The following is a 21,425-nucleotide window of genomic DNA, read 5'->3' on the forward strand; positions in this document are numbered from 1 at the left end:
ATGTTGGAACCCAGATATCAGTGTCTTTTTATGCTCCCTAAATGATTCCAGTATGCAGACAAAGTTGAGATCCACTATCCTAAGGCATTGAGAGTCTTTAATGGGCAGCATGCCTAGTAGATATGGATTTAGTATGAATATATAGATGGAATATTTCTACTTAAACCTTATGCCAGTCAAGTTAAACTTTTGTAGATACATTATGTTATTGTCTCTGAAATGTGTTTGGTTGAAATCCAAGGAAGACAAATGAGCGCTTGTCTTAGAAATGGTTTAATTTGGCAGACACTACCACTTCCATAAACAAACTGTTCAACAAAATCAATTCTTAGAATCATTATAACTTTAAGAATAGGAATTAAAGAACTATGTGGCAGATGTTATATGTAGCTGCAGTAAACATAATGGAAACATTTGTACATTTCATTATAAATAGTACTTTTCTCCAGGTGCCGTTCCATAGTTTTAAATGTATACCATGGCAGATTGGCTTATCCATTCTTCTCTACTTTTGTTTCAACATATTCTAAGGTAAGAACGCATTGCTATTATCAGAAAATCTCTAGTAGTGTCAGTTAAAATGAATAGTGTCAATTGTTTTAATTAACAATTTGCCAAAATACTTCAGAAAAAATATGACCACTCCAAAATGTGGTCATAAAGACATCTCTCTCATTTTAATCTTGCTAGCTAGCTTTACCTATCTAGATTTAAGTAAAAACATTTCAAGCTACAGAGTAGTTACTGCTGTTGTTTTCTTATATTTAAGACTTACAGAATGAATTTGAAAACAAAATAAGAAACAGCTAAAATAGAAGAAACAGTTTCAAGAAATTTATCACAGTGTACTAGGCATAGAATGGAAATTCCTTCTGTATTATAGGAGTTTGGTATGTATTTTGAAATGTATAAATGGGGCCATTGGAGACTTGAAAATTAAAGATTTAACATCACTGCCAACTATTTGTTGCTCTGAAAGAGACAAAAGTTGAGCAGACAGAATTTTTTTTATTGTTAGACATTTTCTTTTTCTCCAACCAATGTATTTTTTTTTCCTTTTTTATGTGATATGGATTTAGAACAATGCTGCACTGTAAAATTGTATACATTGTAAAATGCTCCAATTTATGAAATTTAACTTGCTTTCAATTAGTTTCTTATGATTAAACATTTGCTTTAAAAAGCAATCCTCTTATTTGAATTATCATAACTATTTACAAATCCCTGTTTAAAGGAAATATCGGTAGTTTCCTATACAGTATATTGTTTTCTTTGTCACATGGGATTTTTTTATTGTTAAGGAAGGCTATTTGGAAATTTATTGGTTTATCCCAACATAAAAGAAAACCATGAAATTTTTAAGTGCTATGAAACGCCATTACACTGTGTATAGAGGATCAAAGTTGATGAATCATAAACAGTTTCCAGCATATTATACATCATGGAAATGATGAAAATTATAAGAGGTAAGCCCAGATAATCATTGTAGAAGACTGTGTAAAAGGGACTGGAAAAGGGAAACTAGTGTGTAGTCCCTTGACTCCTCTGTGAATCCACTGGCCGGGTCACCTGACACATAATCCAATCATTTCTCTGATGCACAGTCATACACAGAGCTTCTGTTGGATGATACCATCTGAATACCAGTCCAAGAGTAAACAAACGTTTATTCAAATATGCTGAGCCGTTTCACATTTATGAAGAACTGATTCTTTACATGAGCACACTAGGTTCTCCTTGAATAGCAGAATTAAAAATAAGTTTATTTTTATGAAATATTTCTTTCAGAAATGGAAAATACATGTTATGTTTATCTAGGTAATTTTTACTTAAATTTTAAAAGTCGCTAATTATATCCATTTAAAAATTTTTATAATTTTTGAATATTTAAAGAATAGTAATGTTTTTGAAAAGCATTAGTAATTTTTAATATTTATACTTAATTTACATACTTTATAGAACTTCAAATTTTGTAATCTGAAATATATTCATAATCACTTGCACCTAAATTTTTAAAGATTTTTTAGTCATTTTTAAAGGACATGGCAGTAACTATTGCTAATAGAGTACAAATTAAGTAAATCTTGATTATAAAGTGACTTTTGTCAAAATAAAGGCAAGAGAACTATATTGTAATAATATATAACTTGAAAAATGTTAATTTTTTAATTATTAAAGTTGTAATTCTCATTTATATCCAAATACCATCCATGCATTAACAGAACAGCTTAGCACATACAATAACATTATATTTTCCTTGATTTGTTGCTAAATTTTTGATATTTAACAAAAAAATATAGTTATATATTCATTAAGTTCCTAGAATGGCTGTTACAAAATACCACAAGCTAGATGTGTAAAACAACAGAAATTTATTCTCACAGTTCTAGGGGCTAGAAGTCTGAAATCAAGATGTCAGCAGACTACGCTCCATCACAAGTGTCTAGGAGACAAGACTCTCCCTGGCCTCTTCTAACTTCTGGTAGCTCTAGTTGTTCCTTGACTTGCAAACAGCATAACTCCACTCATCACCCATTCTCATATGGTCATCTTCTATCTTTGTGTGTTTCCGTGTCTTTACATGGAAGTCTCCTTGTGTATGTGCTCAAAGACCCTATTTCCAAATAAAGTTCATAGGTACTACGGGTTAGGACTTTAATATGTCTATTTTGGGGAGCAGAAACAAATCAACCCATAGAAAAATATTTTTCAGCTTCTTATAAAGGCATAAAGCTTTCCAATTAATTAAATTATTAACAAAAGCAAAGTATAACATTTTAGGCATGTGATATGTTGGATTTCATTTATCTTCTTTTCCTTGGCCCCCAAAATATTTAGAATGGACTTTAATAATATTTATTGCATTCCATGGAGAAAGGCATGGCTACCCACTTCCGTATGATTTCCTGGAGAATTCCATGGACACAGGAGCCTGGCAGGCTGCAGTCCATGGTGTCACAAAGAGCCAGACACAACTGAGCGACTAATATTTAACATTTTTACCATATTTCATTTTTAATCTACAATGTAATTAAAATATCTGATGTACAAACAGTATCTTTAGCCTTTTAGTCCTAGTGTTCAGTGCACAAATTATATGATATTGGTATTCAATAAATATTTGTTTAAAGAATTTTAAAAAAATGTTACCAAACCTGAAGAATGAGGGAGGAGGCAAAAATGTTCTTTTCTCTCTCTCTAAAAAATTATTTTCTACAGACCATGGAATAAGCCTGTTGGTACTTTTTCTCGTTTTTGAATTCTTAACTTTTGTAAAGTTTTTTTTTTTTTTGGTAAAACACATTACATTCTAGAAGGAAAAGTTATACTTATTTTCCTTACTGTTAGGAATCAAAGAAACCTAAATTTCTAGTGTTTTCCCTAACTTCTTTCTTCCAAAAGCCATATATAAAATAGACCAGAATAAAAAACACACAGTGATATGAGTCACAAACACAATGGTTTTCATCTCTTCTGCTCACTGAAGCATTCCTAGGGCTAGAATTGCCTGGCACACATGAGGCATCAATTAATGTGTTGAATTTATTGAAAATATTCATACTTCTCTTGTGGGGAATACCTGAAATGTGTATTTTCAGTTAGGTTACTCTTCTAAGAAGCAGAACACACAGAAGGTAACTTTTAGGTACCTAATAAATTTTATTAAAGTAATGACCCAATCTCACGGCCACAGAATCATGTCTTTAACTACTATCTTGCCTCAGGTGGCAGGATGTTGTCATATCAGAGTTGATAAACAGTACTGTCACAATCTTTTCTTCCTTTTTTTAACCTCTCTAATGGTTAGGCAAATTCAAGGAAGAGAAACTTACGTATGAGCTACAAACTTGGTAAAATGAAATTGTTAATGAGCTCCTCTTAAAGCTTTTTTCCTTGAAGGGAAATGAACTTACCACTGCGTAAAAGCTGCTTCCACTTCTAGCAGTAATTAGGTCAACTGACCACATTTTAGGCCTGTATAAAAAAGGAAAGTAAAGAAACTGAAGAAAAAGTTGCACATTAAATTTTACTTATATCATATTATTAAAAGCATCCACATGTATATTTGTCTGCTCAGCCTATTTCATTGTTAATATGCACACTGAACAAAAGGATAGACTAGATTTTTAAAATATAATTTCTATTTTAGAACAGTTTTACATTAACAGAAAAATTTCAAGGATTTAATGGAGTTCCCCAAACCCCCAAATTCAATTTCCTGTTATTAATGTCTTAAATTATACAACACATTTGTTATAATTAATGAACCAGTATCAATATTTACCATTAACTGAGGTTTTCTTACATTTCATCTGTGTCCTTTTACTGTTCTGAATAGGTTACCATACGATATTTGGCCATCGTGTCTCTTTGGGCTCTTCTTGGCTATGGCAGTTTCACAAAGTTTCCTTGCTATGAATGACCTTGCCAGTTTTGAGGGGAACTGGTCAGGTATTTTGTAGAAAAACACACATTTGGATTTATCTGATCTTGTTTCTTTTCCTCCTGATTAAATATGGGTATTTGGGGAGGTAGACCACAGAAGTAAAGTTCTTATTTTTTGGTGTCATTGTCTCATACCACTTGTAAGTTCTGGCAACATGAGTTGCAGTGCTGACGTAGGCTATGATCACTTTTCTGACGTAGTGTTTGAAAGATGACTTCACTGTAATCGTACTCTGCTTTGTCTCTTCCATATTGTATTATTTGGAATAATATTAATACATGCCACCTGTGCTCAAGGAGAGGGCATTTATACTCCATCCCTTTAATCAGAGTATTTGTATAAATGACTCAGAATTATTCTCCATGGGAGATATGTATATTCTCCTTTATTTATTCAAAATAATTATTTGTGTCAGTATCACAGATATTTATTTTATATTTTGGGTTAAAATCCTATACTACTTCAATTTGTTGCTCAATTTTTCCAGCTTGGGTTACTGGGAGCTAGGCTAAAATTAAAATAGATGAAAAAGCTTCAACTGTAACACTTCTGACAGTTTCTTTCCTGGCCTAACACGGGCTGTGTCTACATGACACAAACTGCAATGACATTAGTGAAAATATACTAATCGGCTATCTAGATGCTTAAATAGAAATCAAAATACCAGGTTTGTATTCTTGCATTTTAACTACATGAATGTTCGTATCATTTGGACCTAGTCTGAAGATTTTTTGCCAGCAGCATTATACCTTTCCAGCATAAACATCAACCTATCAGGGAGCATTCTGGCACTGATGCAAGTCATTGATGTTGTAAATGTGACAGACCTGCCCACTGCTGGTGTCTTTTTCATCTTTATTTTCTAAAACCATAAAAGGTTGAAACATCTTGAACAGAGATTTAAAAGCATATATAAGAATATTATACTAATATCTATTTGATAATGTTATGTTTAAACTTCTCATAAAAGCATTTTTAGTAGGGTGGTGAAAGGTATGCATCGTTTATAAAATAGGAACATATGCTTTTAATATAAATAGAAATAGTGAAAATGGGACAAAGACTTTTCTTCTCATTAATTATGCTCTCCCGACATAATTAGAAGAGGGAATTTTATTTTGAACTTTGAAAGTGTATAGTAATAAAAACATTACAACCCAATTTTCTCAGCACATACATGTAATGTCCATTTCTGAAAGGAGAAAATAAGCTTCATGAAGTTAAGGAAAAATACCCTGGTTAACACTGCAAGAGAAGATTAAGGTTTCAATATAAAAGCATTAACTCCAAAACCTATGCTACTTGATTATATTACAATTCTTTTTGTTAGTTTAAAATTTAATAAAAAGGAGAAAAATACAAAATAACATATACAATTATAGTAAAAGAGGAGTTGTTTATGGGTCAGGTGCAGGATAAAAGGAAGCGTTTCTTAGATTGAAACAGTTTAACAAGGAAAAAAGGTAGCTTAAGCAAACACTTTATGGAGTATTTAAAACATATTTGGCATTATATTTTACTAAACTGTAGTTACACACACACAAAAAGGTTTTACTCCATATCAGTATCACTATTTTCTTCAACACTGATTCTCAGACCAGTATATGAGACAAAGTTACTCCAATGTGCAAAATCCCATTTTCATGCATAGCATTTAAATCAGATCACTAAAAACATTTGGGGTTTGAAACTTTCAAACAGCGTGGTAGTGCGGTAATTCCATCCAAGCCAGAGACCAGAATGGAAAAGCACAGGGACCCAAACCACGGTGCAGTCCCTCAGTTTGTAAACTCTAGCCTTTATTAGTTCATTTGAGAATGACCTAATTTTCAATGATCTCTCAAGCATATTTACCTATTTCATCCCCATATGCTCCTAATAACTTATCTAACCTAGCTAGTACAAGTTTGCATTACTCCTGGAAACATTCTGAGAATGATAGCATTTCCAGTGAATTAGGCATGCCTTTTATTCTTGGGGGACCTCTGTGTTTAAATGAATACTCACACGCTTCATTACAGTATCTCTAAAATACATGCAAACCCCGAGGCATACCAAATTACTGAATTAAGGTGACATAATTCCTAGAAAAAGAACTCAGTACTGTGTTCCTAAAATACACTTATGTCTCCAAGGTTCTGACTAATTTATACTGCTGGGGAACTGCCCCAATTTACTTTGGCTTTCAATAAAATACGTACAGCTGCTGCTAGCTAGAGCTCTGATCTGGGACAGCAGTACAAGCCAAATAAATGTTATCACGCTATCATTATTTTTAATAGATCTTCACTTCATCAGAGTGAAAAGATTAGGACCCAATCTAAGATGTTAGGTGGTTGTTTCCCGGACTGCTCACCATACTTCCAAATGGCAGGTTAATATTAGTTTGCTCCTGTACTAAAGAAAACATGTTCTCTTTTGTATAAATAGCACAAACTATAAAGGTGGGACAATCTCGTTGCCTTATTTAGTTGTCTGAGGATTCATAGATGTGAAGAAGATAGTTAGATTAAAGAAATAGTGAGACACTGTTACGGAATAAAATCATTTTTCAGGTATCCATTACGTGACAGACCTGAATTCTTACCTCTTGAATAAAATGAATATGATAGATGCATAATGAAATAACAGATATATCACTTTGTAGCTCTTTTAAAAAGCTAAGTTACAGAGTGGTATTTATGCTGGCCTTCCTGATATCAGCAGAGAAGGAAAAGGCAACTCACTCCAGTACTCTTGCCTGAAGAATCCCATGGACGGAGGAGCATGGTAGACTACAGTCCATGGGGTCACAAAGAGTCAGACATGACTGAGCGACTTCACTTTCACTTTCCTGATATCAGATGGGGAGGCTGAAGGACATGGCTATAAAAACTGAAAAGGAAGAATTTGTTCCAATTGTAAGAATTAGATATATCTGTAGAACAATTGTTTACTAGTGTGCAGTTGATTTGAGTCAACTGTTTAAAACTGATTTTAGATTTCAAATCCAGCTGTGTTGATGCATTTTCTAACTTGAAAGCTATACATTCAAAATAAAACCCTGCCATTTATATTTGGTAGGTAACAAAACATATATATGACCTTCAGTGGTGTAGATAAAAATTAGCCCATGAAGTGTTTCTTATTTTCATTATCTAAACCCTTAAGGAAAAGGAATAGGCCCCCTGTTGTGCAAATATCTATACTTCAAAAGGCTCTTTAACAAGACATTGGGTCTTTCATCATCAGCGAAGGGGTTCTCCAAATAAATAGAGAGCCTCAGCAGTCAATTTGCTTAACTTTTCAGGGATGATGAAAACCAGGGTGCATCTGTGAAGTGAAATCTGCTTCCCCTTATACTATAAAGATGAGACTTGTGATTGTTTTACTTCCCCTTTCATATACTGTCTGTGTTTAAGAATTAGAAATAGCTACTCCTTCCCTCTCTTATATTCAAAATTAAACTTCTTTTGAGATAGAAGTGTATTATTTCCGTTTTTGTCATATTTCCTATTTTAAAAGAACAAAACTGAACTAATTCTATACTAGTTTACTGTTAGTATTAAACTATTTGTGATTTTTGACTTCCCTGTCATAGTCTGGTTAAAATACTCATGAAATCCAAAACGTAGAGAGAGGCAGCATCTCAAGACAACCATTAACAAAAGTGACTAGGCAATCATCCTGGATGCAAGAAAACACACTTAAAGTGTATTAATACCTAAGCCTCTACAGCAAAACTCCATAGGAAACAAACTAAAGTATGTCCATTTTCCCCACCAATCCAATCTCTAGACGTAAAACACAAAAGTATTCCGAATGGAAAACACAGCCTGCTCTTAACAGTAAACAGAATGGTGCCCCCACCAAGTCATCACATCGCAGCCCCCGAGTGAGCCCTGAGAGACTCGTAACCACAGTGCTCATCAGACACTGCAGGCCCCGGAGAGCACACCCTGAAGAGACTCCGGATACCGGCCTCAGACAGCTGAGGTACGAATCAGAGGGATGATTTCTATGAGCCCAGACTTGTGCATGTTCCCAAACATAGAAAAGTGCTAGATAACTTAACTGAGGTATCTAGCTTTCTTTAAGAGTAATCTTTTGATGTTCTGACTGCCTGGTCTTTGTTGCAAAAACTCCTGGCTCCCCAGCTTGCCTCTTCAGAGCAGTCTTTCAAAATTATCTGAGATGCTCTGTCCCATGCTTAAGACCTGAGTTTTGTGAATCAAATAAAACATTATTCCTAACTTTCAGGTGGTACATTTTTTTCAGCTGACAGTATTTTTTTTTTTTAAGTTTTTGCAAACTAGAGGTAGAGAACCCAGTCTGGCATATGCTGTTTATAAAGAGAGAGAAATCAAAATGACCAAATATAGCTTGAAAAAATAGAGATCAGTCAAAAGCAAATGAAAACTGCAGACACTGTGATATAAGTACCTCCTAGAGGAGTAGGAAGAGAGTCAGACGACCTAGCAATTTAACAGCAGTGTGAAATGCATAAAATGGGGCAAAGACCATGTATTATTTTAATTAAGCATACACTTAAAACCAGGCTTGTCTACAAAATATTAATTACTATTTTAAAGTCAGGAACACCTTGACAGAGTCAGACATTACAGTGATTCTACTTGACGCACGGTTTTCAGCATCTATTCAAATGAGAGCCATATGTGTACGGTGATTAAGATCAAGGACACTGAAGCCATACGACCTGAGACTGGAATGAACCTTCAGTTTACTAAAGGCATGAGCATGTATGGGCTTCCCTGGTGGCCCAGCTGGTAAAGAACCCACCTGCAATGCAGGAGACCTGGGTTCGATCCATGGGTTGCGAAGATACCCTGGAGGAGGGCATTGCTACTCACTCCAGTATTCTTGCTTGGAGAATCCCCATGGACAGAGGAGCCTGGTAGGCTACGGCCCATGGGGTCGCAAAAAGTTGGACATGACTGAGCAACTAAACACAGCACAGCATGAGCATGCATAAACTGCTTCAGCACTCCATTTCTTAATAACAATACCACAATAAGGTTATTGTGGATTAAATAAAATATACCTTAATGTGCCTACTACTACTGCTTGTTCTGGTTTAAGTGTTAGGGTTTATACAACAAACTGTGAAATATAAAAGATACAGAGAACCACAAATTTCAAACTTCAGTTTCCATGGAAATTATTTAGGAATGTGGATAATGATAATGATTCATGATACATCCATGGATTTTGAATCAGTAGAAACAGAAGAGGTAGCAGTAATGTCCACTTCTAACAACCACTTTAGATCCATGAAGCACACTGTCGGGAACAGAGAAAGGCTGGCAACAGTATCATAAGACTGGTTTTACTAATACATTGAAAATTGAACACTGCAAAGAAAATATAACTTATGATTTTACAAGTTTATAGAACACTTCAAAAACTAGTTTTTAAAAGGGTGGCACACAGACAAAATAGTTTTTTCTTGATGTGAAATTGTGAAAAGAAATAGATTCCTTAATAAAAAGAAATTATCAGAAATATTTAGAAATTAACAAATGAAATTTTTTAAAAACATAATTTGTGATCAATGTCAAAATTAATTATATTAACAAAACACATGGTATAAAATTATAAATTTGCAAACTATATAATACAGCTGATATATTCATTAGTTTTATATGCTTATATTTTAAAGGGGAAAAGGACAAAAAAGTGATGTAAGATTTAAACTCAGCAAATTGGAGTGTTAAATTAAAAAATTATAAATGAAGTGTGTCTACGTAAGTAGACAGTGACAAGGAAAGAGGGAGGAAAAGAAATTCTTGATTGCATAAAATTCTAACCTTAGTCATTTATGAAGATGAGAGAAGCTAACTTTAATAATACCTAATTTGAGCATCTCTATAATTATTCATCAATATTTCACTTTTCAGAAGGAACTGATGCTTGGAGGTTAAACAGGAGCTTGGTTTTGGCTTTTTGATAAACAGAATAGCATTCTCTGTGGTCATGGCTGTAAAGAGAAAATATCAAACACGTTCCCACACCTGAGCTTCCCGCAGTGATTTGCTGACAGTAGTTTTCAGTGCTCCCTTCTGATTGTAACAACTCAGTTTTCTCACTTGAGGATAAGGGAAAAAATATATATTAACTGTTTCTAGAAGCCGTTTTCTTACACCCTTTACTTCTCTATTTGCGTATTTATTTTATATAAGCCTAATTATTCACATCTCCTATCTCAAGCACATTCTTGAGAATGGGCTCTATGATGGAAACATCACCAAAACTAACTAATCAATATTTTTTTTTAAATTCCCAATTGTTCTCTCCTCTTCTTCATGCACAGATGGTTAAAGTAAGAAGACTATATTGCTTCATGTTAAGTATAATATGTTCTAATATACTTGTGAGGTGGCACAAATGGTATCTAAAACAATCCTTGTTACTTTTATTATTGCATTATTTCTATTTCATAGGTAGAAAATGGAGGTCAAGGAGACAACAGTTTTTTGTTTTTTTAACTAGAATACTGATTATTTTATGTAGTCTACATGGTCATTTCACAGCCATCTTCTAAATTTCCATGCCAAGTTACCACTCCAAAAGCCTTGGTATTGAGCATTAATTCAAGAACTGACTTGTTTTGGAAAATCAAAATCAAAACTATAAAAGGTAAGTATATCTTTAGCAATTACAATCCATTAAATCAAAGGAAAAATAAAGTCTAGTACATAGGAGGTGAGGTATAAATGTACTGGGGGGCTATCCGAATCAGGTGAAAGCATGAAGTTATGGTTTTGATATTCACATGGAACAAGGATTTTAGGAAGCAGGAGACAAAAATGGAACCTGAGGCCAAGCTATCTTGAGGAAATCAGAAGTCATAGAGTGTGTGTATAAAGGAACTACCAAGGAAGCTTGGCAGTGCTTCAGGGGCTGGGCTTAATAAGAAACATCCTTGAGAAGTCAGGATCCTCAAACAGATGTACCAAATTCACACCACTCTAATATGTGTAAGTCTCAGTGAGTGTGAAAGCCTAAAAATTTTGAAAACTGAGAGCAAGTGGTCCCATTCAGAGAAAAAGATAAAGCTTCCTTTAGAGATTTCTCCCAAGCCCAAGACACATGGGACCATCACGAAAACCACACTGAGGATGAGTTCAGTCAATGTTTACAAACCATATGAGGAGACCTGCAATGAGGAAAAAGTAACAGGTGGAGGAAATGGGAGAGTTTTCTCTCCCAGTAAAAAAATCCATTGGCATTCTAATCAAAATTGCCCCAGGAATTTCAGCATAATTTGACAAGCTGATACTATAATCCTAATGGAGTTGTAAAAGTAAAAATAGCCATGGAAGTTTTGAAAAAGAAGGTTTAATATCAAGACACAGTAGTTAAAACTGGCTAGGTGGAATGGAACTCCTCCAAATACCTATGGTACATGAAATAGAATGGCCATGAGACTGCACAAGAAAAGGATTATATTAGGCTTCTTCAGAGAAAAAGAATGAAAACGATGGAGAGAGAGAGAGAGTGAGTATGTGTATGGAGAAAAAGAGAAGGGGAGACTTAGCTGTTTTTTTTTTTTTTTCTCTTAAGGACTTCAACGAATGGGATAAGGTCTACCCACATTATGGAAGGTAATTTACTTTGCTCAAAACTACTAATTCAAATGTTAATCTCACTTTCATAGAACATGTAGACCAAATATCTTGGTGCCATGGCTTGCCAAGTTGACACACAAAATTCACCATTGCAAGCTGTACCCTTTGTTAATTTATCACCCATAAACGTCTCCCTAAGCCATATATAATTCCCAAATGTCTTACAAGGTCAGGGGGTGGTCATAAGATGGCAGAGAAATAGGACAGGGAGACCACCTTCTCCCCCACAAATTCATTGAAAGAACATTTGAATGCTGAGCAAATTCCACAAAACAACTTCTGAATGCTGGCAAAGGACATCAGGCACCAAGAAAGGCAGCCCATTGTCTTCAAGAGGAGGTAGGACAAAATATAAAATATAGAGACAAAAGAGGTAGGGATGGAGATCCATCCCGGGAAGGGAGTCTTAAAAAAGAGAGAAGTTTCCAAACACCAGGAAACACTCTCACCAGTGGGTCTGTGGAGAGCCTTGGAATCTCAGAAGGCAACAAAACTGGGAGGATAAATAAATAAATAAATAAAACCCACAGATTACGTGCCTAACGGCAACTCCCAGTGGAGAAGCAGCTCAGACACTTGCAAGCCGGGCTGCATTGCTTAGGGTAAGGACCTGGCCTGAATGCCCCGAGGGCAATCTGAGGGAACTAACTTGAGATAGCAACCCAGACTGTGGGATAGCTATCCCACGAAAAGCCCTAATCTAAGACACCGCCAGGCCCGCTCACAGAACAAAGGACTGAGCAGAGCTAGCCGGCTGCAGACTGGCCCATCCTCCGCCGGAGACAGGCAGGCAGGGGCAGGCAGAGCCAGAAGTGGGCAATCTCAGCCCCAGAGAGGCATCCGATACCAAACTGCAAGCAGGCTTCATTGCTAACCAAGACTTCTTGGGTTTCTGGACGGTCAACATCTGCCAGGAGGGTCGCAGCCAGAGATCAGCTCCCCAGAAGAGACACACGGCACACCTGAGAAGGCACACCAGTTTTACACCCAGAAAACCGAATGGCTGGGACGGGGGAGGGGATAAGATGCAGCCCCCACCTGGGGGCGACCGAGTTCGCCAAGTGCCTGGTCATCTGAGCTGCTGGGGCCTGGGACAGGTGCAAAACGCAGGCCCAACCAAGTCTGCACCTTTGTGGAGTACCCGAGAACCTGAACCTGAACGGCTTAGACCTGGGACGTGCATGGAAACTAGGTCCCCCATCAGACAGTTCCCGGCAGAGCCACCTAGAGTCTGAGCAGTGTAGATGGGGAAAGCACACACACTGTGAGCTGGGGCAAACCAGTGTGGCCCAGACACCGCGAGCACACACCAGTGATATTTGTTCCCAGTGTTCCCCCTCCCCACAGCACGACTGAACAAGTGAGCCTAAAAAACGTGACCACCACCACCCCCTTATGTCAGGGCAGAAATTAGACACCGAAGAGACCAGCAAGCTAAGCTAAAATAAATGGAGGGAACCACTTGGAAGTGACAGGTGCAATAGATTAAAACCCTGTAGTTACTTAGCACCGACTACATAGGAAAGGGCCTATAGTGCTTGAGAAGTATAAGCCGGATCAAGGAACTATCTGAAAATGAACTGACCCCACACTGTCCACAACAGCTCCAGAGAAAGACCTAGATATATTTTTACTATTATCATTTTTTAGATTTTTAAGTCCTCTATTACTCCTTTAATTTTCATTTTTATAACCTAGTATTACCTTTAAAAAAAAATAGACCCTATTTTTATAGCAAACTTCAGATATATAGATTTTATAATTTTTGTGACTTTGTTTTGTTTTTTTAATATTGTATTTTTGAGAATCTAACCTCTACTCTAGATTTTTAATCTTTGCTTTTTGGTATTTGTTATCAATTTTGTACCTTTAAGAACCCAATCTTCAGTACCCATTTTACTTGGGAGTGAGATTACTGGCCTGATTGCTCTCTCCCTCCTTTTGACTCTCCTTTTTCTCCACCAGGTTGCCTCTGTCTCCTCCCTCCCCCTTCTCTTCTCTACCCAACTCTGTGAATCTCTCTGTGTGTTCCGGGCTGTGGAGAACACTTAGGGAGCTGATTACTGGCTGGATCTGTCTCCCTGCTTTTGATGCCCCCTTTAATCCTCCTGCCCGCCTCTGTCTCCTTCCTCCCTCTGCTCCTCCCTGTGTAACCCCGTGAACACCTCTGAGGACTCCAGACTGTGGAGAACATGTAGGGAAGTGATCACTGACTAGCTTGCTCTCACCCCTTTTGATTTCCCCTCTGCTCCTCCTGGTCACCTCTAACTCCCTCCTCCCTCTTCTCTTCTCCATGTAACTCTGTGTACCTCTCTGGGTGTCCCTCACTGTGGAGAAACTTTTCATCATTAACCTAGATGTTTTATCATCGGTGTGTACAGATGGAGAAGTCTTGAGGCTACTGTAAGAATAAAACTGAAAACCAGAAGCAGGAGGCTTAAGTCCAAAGCCTGAGAACACCAGGGAACTCCTGAATCCAGGGAACATTAAACAACAGGAGCTCATCAAACGCCTCCATACCTACACTGAAACCTAGCACCACCCAAGGACCAACAAGCTCCAGAGCAAGACATACCACGCAAATTCTCCAGCAACACAGGAACATAGCCCTGAGCTCCAATAGGCAGGCTAACCAAAGTCACACCAAACCCACTGACGTCTCAAAACTCATTACTGGACACTTCATTGCACTCCACAGAGAAGAAATCCAGCTCCACCCACCAGAACACCGACACAAGCTTCCCTAACCAGAAAACCTTGACAAGCCACCAGTCCAACCCCACCCACAGCAAGAAACCTCCACAATAAAGAGGAACCACCAACTGCCAGAATACAGAAAGGCTGTCCCAAACACAGCAACATAAACAAGATGAAAAGGCAGAGAAATACCCAGCAGGTAAAGGAACATGAAAAATGCCCACCAAACCAAACAAAAAAGGAGGAGATAGGGAATCTACCTGATAAAGAATTCTGAATAATGATCCAAAAGCCTGAAAGCAAATTGGAGTTACAGATAAGTTGCCTGGAGACAAGGATCGAGAAGATGCAAGAAATGTTTAATAAGGACCTAGAAGAAATAAAAAAGAGTCAATATATAATGAATAAAGCAATAGATGAGATAAAAAACACTCTGGAGGGAACCAACAGTAGAATAATGGAGACAGAAGATAGATTGGTAGAAATAAATGAAACAGAGGACAAAAGAAAAAAGAATTAAAAGAAATGAGGACAACCTCAGAGACCTCTGGGACAATGTTAAACACCCCAACATTCCAATTATAGGAGTCCCAGAAGAAGAAGACAAAAAGAAAGACCATGAGAAAATACTTGAGGAGATAATAGTTGAAAATGTCCCTAAAATGCGGAAGGAAATAGTCACCCAAGTCCAAGAAACCCAGAGAGTCCCAAACAGGATAAACCCAAGGCAAAACACCCCAAGACACAAATTAAACAAATTAACAAAGATCAGACACAAAGAATAAGTATTAACAGCAGCAAGGGAAAAACAACAAATAACACGCAAGGGGATTCCCATAAGGAAAACAGCTGATCTTTCAATAGAAACTCTTCAGGCCAGAAGGGAATGCCACGGCATACTTAAAGTGATGAAAGAAAAAAACCTACAGCACAGATTACTGTACCCAGCAAGGATCTCATTCAGATATGAAGGAGAAATCAAAAACTTTATAGAGAAGCAAAAGTTGAGAGAATTCAGCACCACCAAACCAGCTCTTCAACAAATGCTAAAGGATCTTCTCCATACAGGAAACACAGAAATGTTGTATAAACTCGAACCCCAAACAACAAAGTAAATGGCAACGGAATCATACTTATCAATAATTACCTTAAACGTAAATGGGTTGAATGCCCCATCCAAAAGACAAAGACTGATACAAAAACAAGACCCCTATATGCTGTCTACAAGAGACCCACCTCAAAACAAGGGACACATACAGAATGAAAGTGAAGGGCTGGAAAAAGATATTCCATGCAAATAGAGACCAAAAGAAAGCAGGAGTCAAAATACTCATATCAGATAAAATAGACTTTAAAATAAAGGCTGTGAAAAGCAACAAAGAAGGACACTACATAATGATCAAAGAATCAACCCAAGAAGATAGAACAATTATAAATATATATGCACCCAACATAGGAGCACCACAATATGTAAGACAAATGCTAACAAGTATGAAAGGGGAAACTACCAATAACACAATAATGGGAGACTTTAATACCCCACTCACACCTATGGATAGATCAACTAAACAGAAAATTAACAAGGAAACACAAACTTTAAATGATACAATAGACCAGTTAGACCTAATTGATATCTATAGGATATGAATGAATTTCACCTTTTTCTCAAGTGTACACGGAACCTTCTCCAGGATAGATCACATCCTGGGCCACAAAACTAGCCTTGATGAATTGAAAGAAATTGAAATCATTCCAAGCATCTTTTCTGACCACAATGCAGTAAGATTAATAGTTTTTCTCCTGTAGTTGACATCTAAGAATTCCAACATATGGAGGCTGAACAACAAGCTGCTGAATAACCAACAAATCACAGAAGAAATCAAAAAAGAAATCAAAATATGCATAGAAATGAATGAAAATGAAAACCCAACAACCCAAAACCAATGGGACACTGTAAAAGCAGTGCCAAGGGGAAGATTCATAGCAATACAGGCTTACTTCAAGAAACAAGAAAAATAAATAACCTAACTCTAAAGAAACTAAAAAAGGAAGAAATGAAGAACCCCAGGGTTAGTAGAAGGAAAGAAATCTTAAAAATTAGGGCAGAAATAAATGCAAAAGAAACAAAAGAGACCATAGCAAAAATCAACAAAGACAAAACCTGGTTCTTTAAGAAGATAAATAAAATTTACAAACCATTAGCCAGACTCATCAAGAAACAAAGTGAAAAAAATGAAATCAACAAAACTGGAAATGAAAATGGAGAGATCACAACAGACAACACAGAATACAAAGGATCATAAAAGACTGTTATCAACAACTATATGCAAATAAAACAGACAACTTGGAAGAAATGGACAAATTCTTAGAAAACTACAACTTTCAAAAACTGAACCAGGAAGAAATAGAAAATCTTAACAGACCCATCACAAGCACAGAAATTGAAACTGTAATCAGAAATCTTCCAGCAAACAAAAGTCCAGGACCAGACAGCTTCACAGCTGAATTCTACCAAAAATTTAGAGAAGAGCTAACACCTATCCTACTCAAACTCTTCCAGAAAATTGCAGAGGAAGGTAAACTTCCAAACTCATTCCATGAGGCCACCATCACCCTAACACCAAAACCAGACAAAGATGCCACAAAAAAAAGAAAACTACAGGCCAATATCACTGATGAACATAGATGCAAAAATCCTTAACAAAATTCTAGCAAACAGAATCCAACAACATATTAAAAAGATCATACATCATGACCAAGTGGGATGCAAGGATTCTTCAATATCCACAAACCAATCAATGTAATATACCACATTAACAAACTGAAAGATAAAAACCATATGATTATCTCAATAGATGCAGAGAAAGCCTTTGACAAAATTTAACACTCATTTATGATACAAACCCTCCAGAAAGCAGGAATAGAAGGAACATACCTCAACACAATAAAAGCTATATATGACAAACCCACAGCAAACATTATCCTCAAGGGTGAAAAATTGAAAGCATTTCCCTTAAAGTCAGGAACAAGACAAGGGTGCCCACTCTCACCACTACTATTCAATATAGTGGAAGTTTTGGCCACAGCAATCAGAGCAGAAAAAGAAATAAAAGGAATCCAGATTGGAGAAGTAGTAGTAAAACTCTCACTGTTTGCAGATGACATGATCCTCTACATAGAAAACCCTAAAGACTCCACCAGAAAATTACTAGAGCTAATCAATGAATATAGTAAAGTTGCAGGATATAAAATTAACACACAGAAATCCCTTGCATTTCTATACACTAACAACAAGAAAACAGAAAGAGAAATTAAGGAAACAATTCCATTCACCATTGCAATGAAAAGAATAAAATACTTAGGAATATATCTACCTAAAGAAACAAAAGACCTACATATATAAAACTACAAAACACTGGTGAAATAAATCAAAGAGGACACAAATAGATGGAGAAATATACCATGTTCATGGATTGGAAGAATCAATAGAGTGAAAATGAGTATACTACATAAAGCACTCTATAGAGTCAATGCAATCCCTATCAAGCTACCAATGGTATTTTTCAGAGAACTAGAACAAATAATTTCACAATTTGTATGGAAATACAAAAAACCTCAAATAGCCAAAGTAATCTTGAGAAAGAAGAATGGAATTGGAGGAATCAACCTGCCTGACTTCAGGCTCTACTACAAAGCCACAGTCATCAAGACAGTATGGTACTGGCACAAAGACAGAAATATAGATCAATGGAACAAAATAGAAAGCCCAGAGATAAATCCATGCACCTATGGACACCTTATCTTCGACAAAGGAGGCAAGAATATACAATGGAGAAAAGACAACCTCTTTAACAAGTTGTGCTGGGAAAACTGGTCAACCACTTGTGAAAGAATGAAACTAGAACACTTCCTAACAACATACACAAAAATAAACTAAAAATGGATTAAATATCTAAATGTAAGACCAGAAACTATAAAATTCCTAGAGGAGAACATAGGCAAAACACTCTCTGACATAAACCACAGCAGGATCCTCTATGACCCACCTTCCAGGACATTGGAAATAAAAGCAAGAATAAACAAATGGGAACTAATGAAACTTAAAAGCTTTTGTACAACAAAGGAAACTATAAGCAAGGTAAAAAGACAGCCTTCAGAATGGGAGAAACTAACAGCAATCGAAGCAAATGACAAAGAATTAATCTAAAAAAATATACAAGCAACTCCGGCAGCTCAATTCCAGAAAAATAAATGATGCATTCAAAAAATGGGCCAAAGAACTTAACAGACATTTCTCCAAAGAAGATATACAGATGGCTAACAAACACATGAAAAGATGCTCAACATCACTCATTATCAGAGAAATGCAAATCAAAACCACAATGAGGTACCATTTCACGCCAGTCAGAATGGCTGCTATCCAAAAGTCTACAAGCAATAAATGCTGGAGAGGGTGTGGAGAAAAGGGAACCCTCTTACACTGTTGGTGGGAATGCAAACTAGTACAGCCACTATGGAGAACAGTATGGAGATTCCTTAAAAATCTGACAATAGAACTGCCATATGCCAGCAATCCCACTACTGGACATACACACCAAGGAAACCAGAACTGAAAGAGACACATGCATCCCAATGTTCATCACAGCACTGTTTATAATAGCCATGACATGGAAGCAACCTAGATGTCCATCAGCAGACATATGAATAAGAAAGCTGTGGTACATATACAAAATGGAATATTACTCAGTCGTTAAATAGAATACATTTGAATCAGTTCTAATGAGGTGGATGAAACTGGAGCCCATTATACAGAGTGAGGTAAGCCAGAAAGATAAAGACCAATACAGTATACTAACACATATATGTGGAATTTCAAAAGATAACAATAACATATAGGGTAACAATAACCCTATATGTGAGACAGCAAAAGAGACACAGATATATAGAAGTCTTTTGGACTCTATGGGAGAGGGCAAGGGTGGGATGATTTAGGAGAATGGCATTGAAACATGTGACTTATCATATGTGAAACGAATCGCCAGTCCAGGTTGGATGCATGAGACAGGGTGCTCGGGGCTGGTGCACTGGGATGAACCAGAGGGTGGGATGGGGAGGAAGGTGGGAGGGGGGTTCAGGGTGGGGGACACATGTACACCCGTGGTGGATTCATGTCAATGTATGGCAAAAACCACTACAATATTGTAAAGTAATTAGCCTCCAATAAATAAATTTGTATTAAACAAAAAGACAAGGTCCTAATTCTGTCTACCATGATACATAAGATATGTCGACTTTACATCGTAATATTTAAGTTACAGGTTATCAAGGGGAGTAAACATCACCTTTGGACTGCAAGGAGATCCAACCAGTCCATCCTAAAGGAGATCAGTCCTGGGTGTTCATTGGAAGGAGTGATGCTGAAGCTGAAACTCCAATACTTTGGCCACCTCATGGAAAGAGCTGACTCATTTGAAAAGACCCTGATGCTGGGAGGGATTGGGGGCAGGAGGAGAAGGGGATGACAGAGGATGACATGGCTGGATGGCATCACTGACTCGATGGACATGAGTTTGAGTAATCTCCAGGAGTTGGTGATGGACAGGGAGGCCTGGAGTGCTGCGATTCATGGGGTCGCAAAGAATTGGACGCGACTGAACTGAACTGAAACATCACCCAGTGATGTGTTTGTTGTACTCAAGATAGTTGTATCATATTAGGCTAAAATATGGCTGTGTTATTCTCTTTATTTGGGGATTAAACATGGTTAAAGGAGATGTACACAAGAGCTACACTGAAAACAAAACTCACCAGCACAAGGATAGTTAGGAGTGTTTCCTCCCAGATGAAGAAACCTGCCCTCAACTGCCTGTTTGACATTTTCCCAGAAAGCCTCCACATACTATATGGTTTCCATGACCAAATTGAATTCATCATTCCATACTCCCAAATTTGTCCCTGTCCACTTACTGTGCATCCAAATAAAAGCCAGCACTCCCCATCCAGTTATACAAGCTAGAGACAAAGGTATCACTTTGTCACTTTATGAAATAAAGATGAGAGGAAAATGTCAATTATTAAAAGCTCTGTTATTAATCTTCTCCTAATCCTCTTTATTCAACATGTTTATAATACTTAATTTGGGTTTCAGAGAGTTCATTAAATTTAATTAAGTAATAACCTAATGACTGCTGATATTGGTATAAACTCATAAATCCAAGCATATCCCTAAATCATGAACAATTAAAGTACTTTTTAAATTGTATTTCAACATTTTATTTAAAGCATAGATCTATATTCCAAAGGTTGATTTAGAACATTAATACAAACTCTACATAGGAAATTTTTACACTAGAAAGCTTCATGTTTATCATTAATAGTGATTTTAGAAAGTAATGTAATTTCAAACATGACAACAAAGTACTACTGAATGTAAATCACTATTAATAGTAGCTTTTGGAAACATGACTTGCATTTTTGATAGATAAGTGGCCATTTAATAATCCTTCTGGTTGTTCTCTTTGGTCATTTATTTTTATATATTCTAAGAATTTTAGTACACATTCATGCCTGTTGTGACGAAGTTATGAGGTAAAATTTTAATAGATTCCAAACTGACGTTGTTTAAGATGGTATAAATATGAACTGCTGTCAAG

The 21,425-nt window shown here is 36.6% G+C and overlaps 1 long non-coding RNA gene across 1 annotated transcript in view; it reads right to left on the minus strand.

Annotated features, from left to right (window-relative positions):
* Window positions 1-279: 279 nt before the first annotated feature.
* The window catches only part of LOC122693319, a 93,455-nt gene continuing 72,309 nt past the window's right edge, over window positions 280-21,425 (minus strand). Inside the window, exons 3-4 of the long non-coding RNA XR_006340868.1 lie at window positions 3,915-3,975; window positions 280-1,736 (exon numbers count right to left, since the gene is read on the minus strand). This is a non-coding gene — a long non-coding RNA (uncharacterized LOC122693319). The remainder of the gene's footprint in view (window positions 1,737-3,914; window positions 3,976-21,425) is intronic.

Source organism: Cervus elaphus, chromosome 5 (assembly GCF_910594005.1).
Source record: "Cervus elaphus chromosome 5, mCerEla1.1, whole genome shotgun sequence".
NCBI lineage: Eukaryota > Metazoa > Chordata > Mammalia > Artiodactyla > Cervidae > Cervus > Cervus elaphus.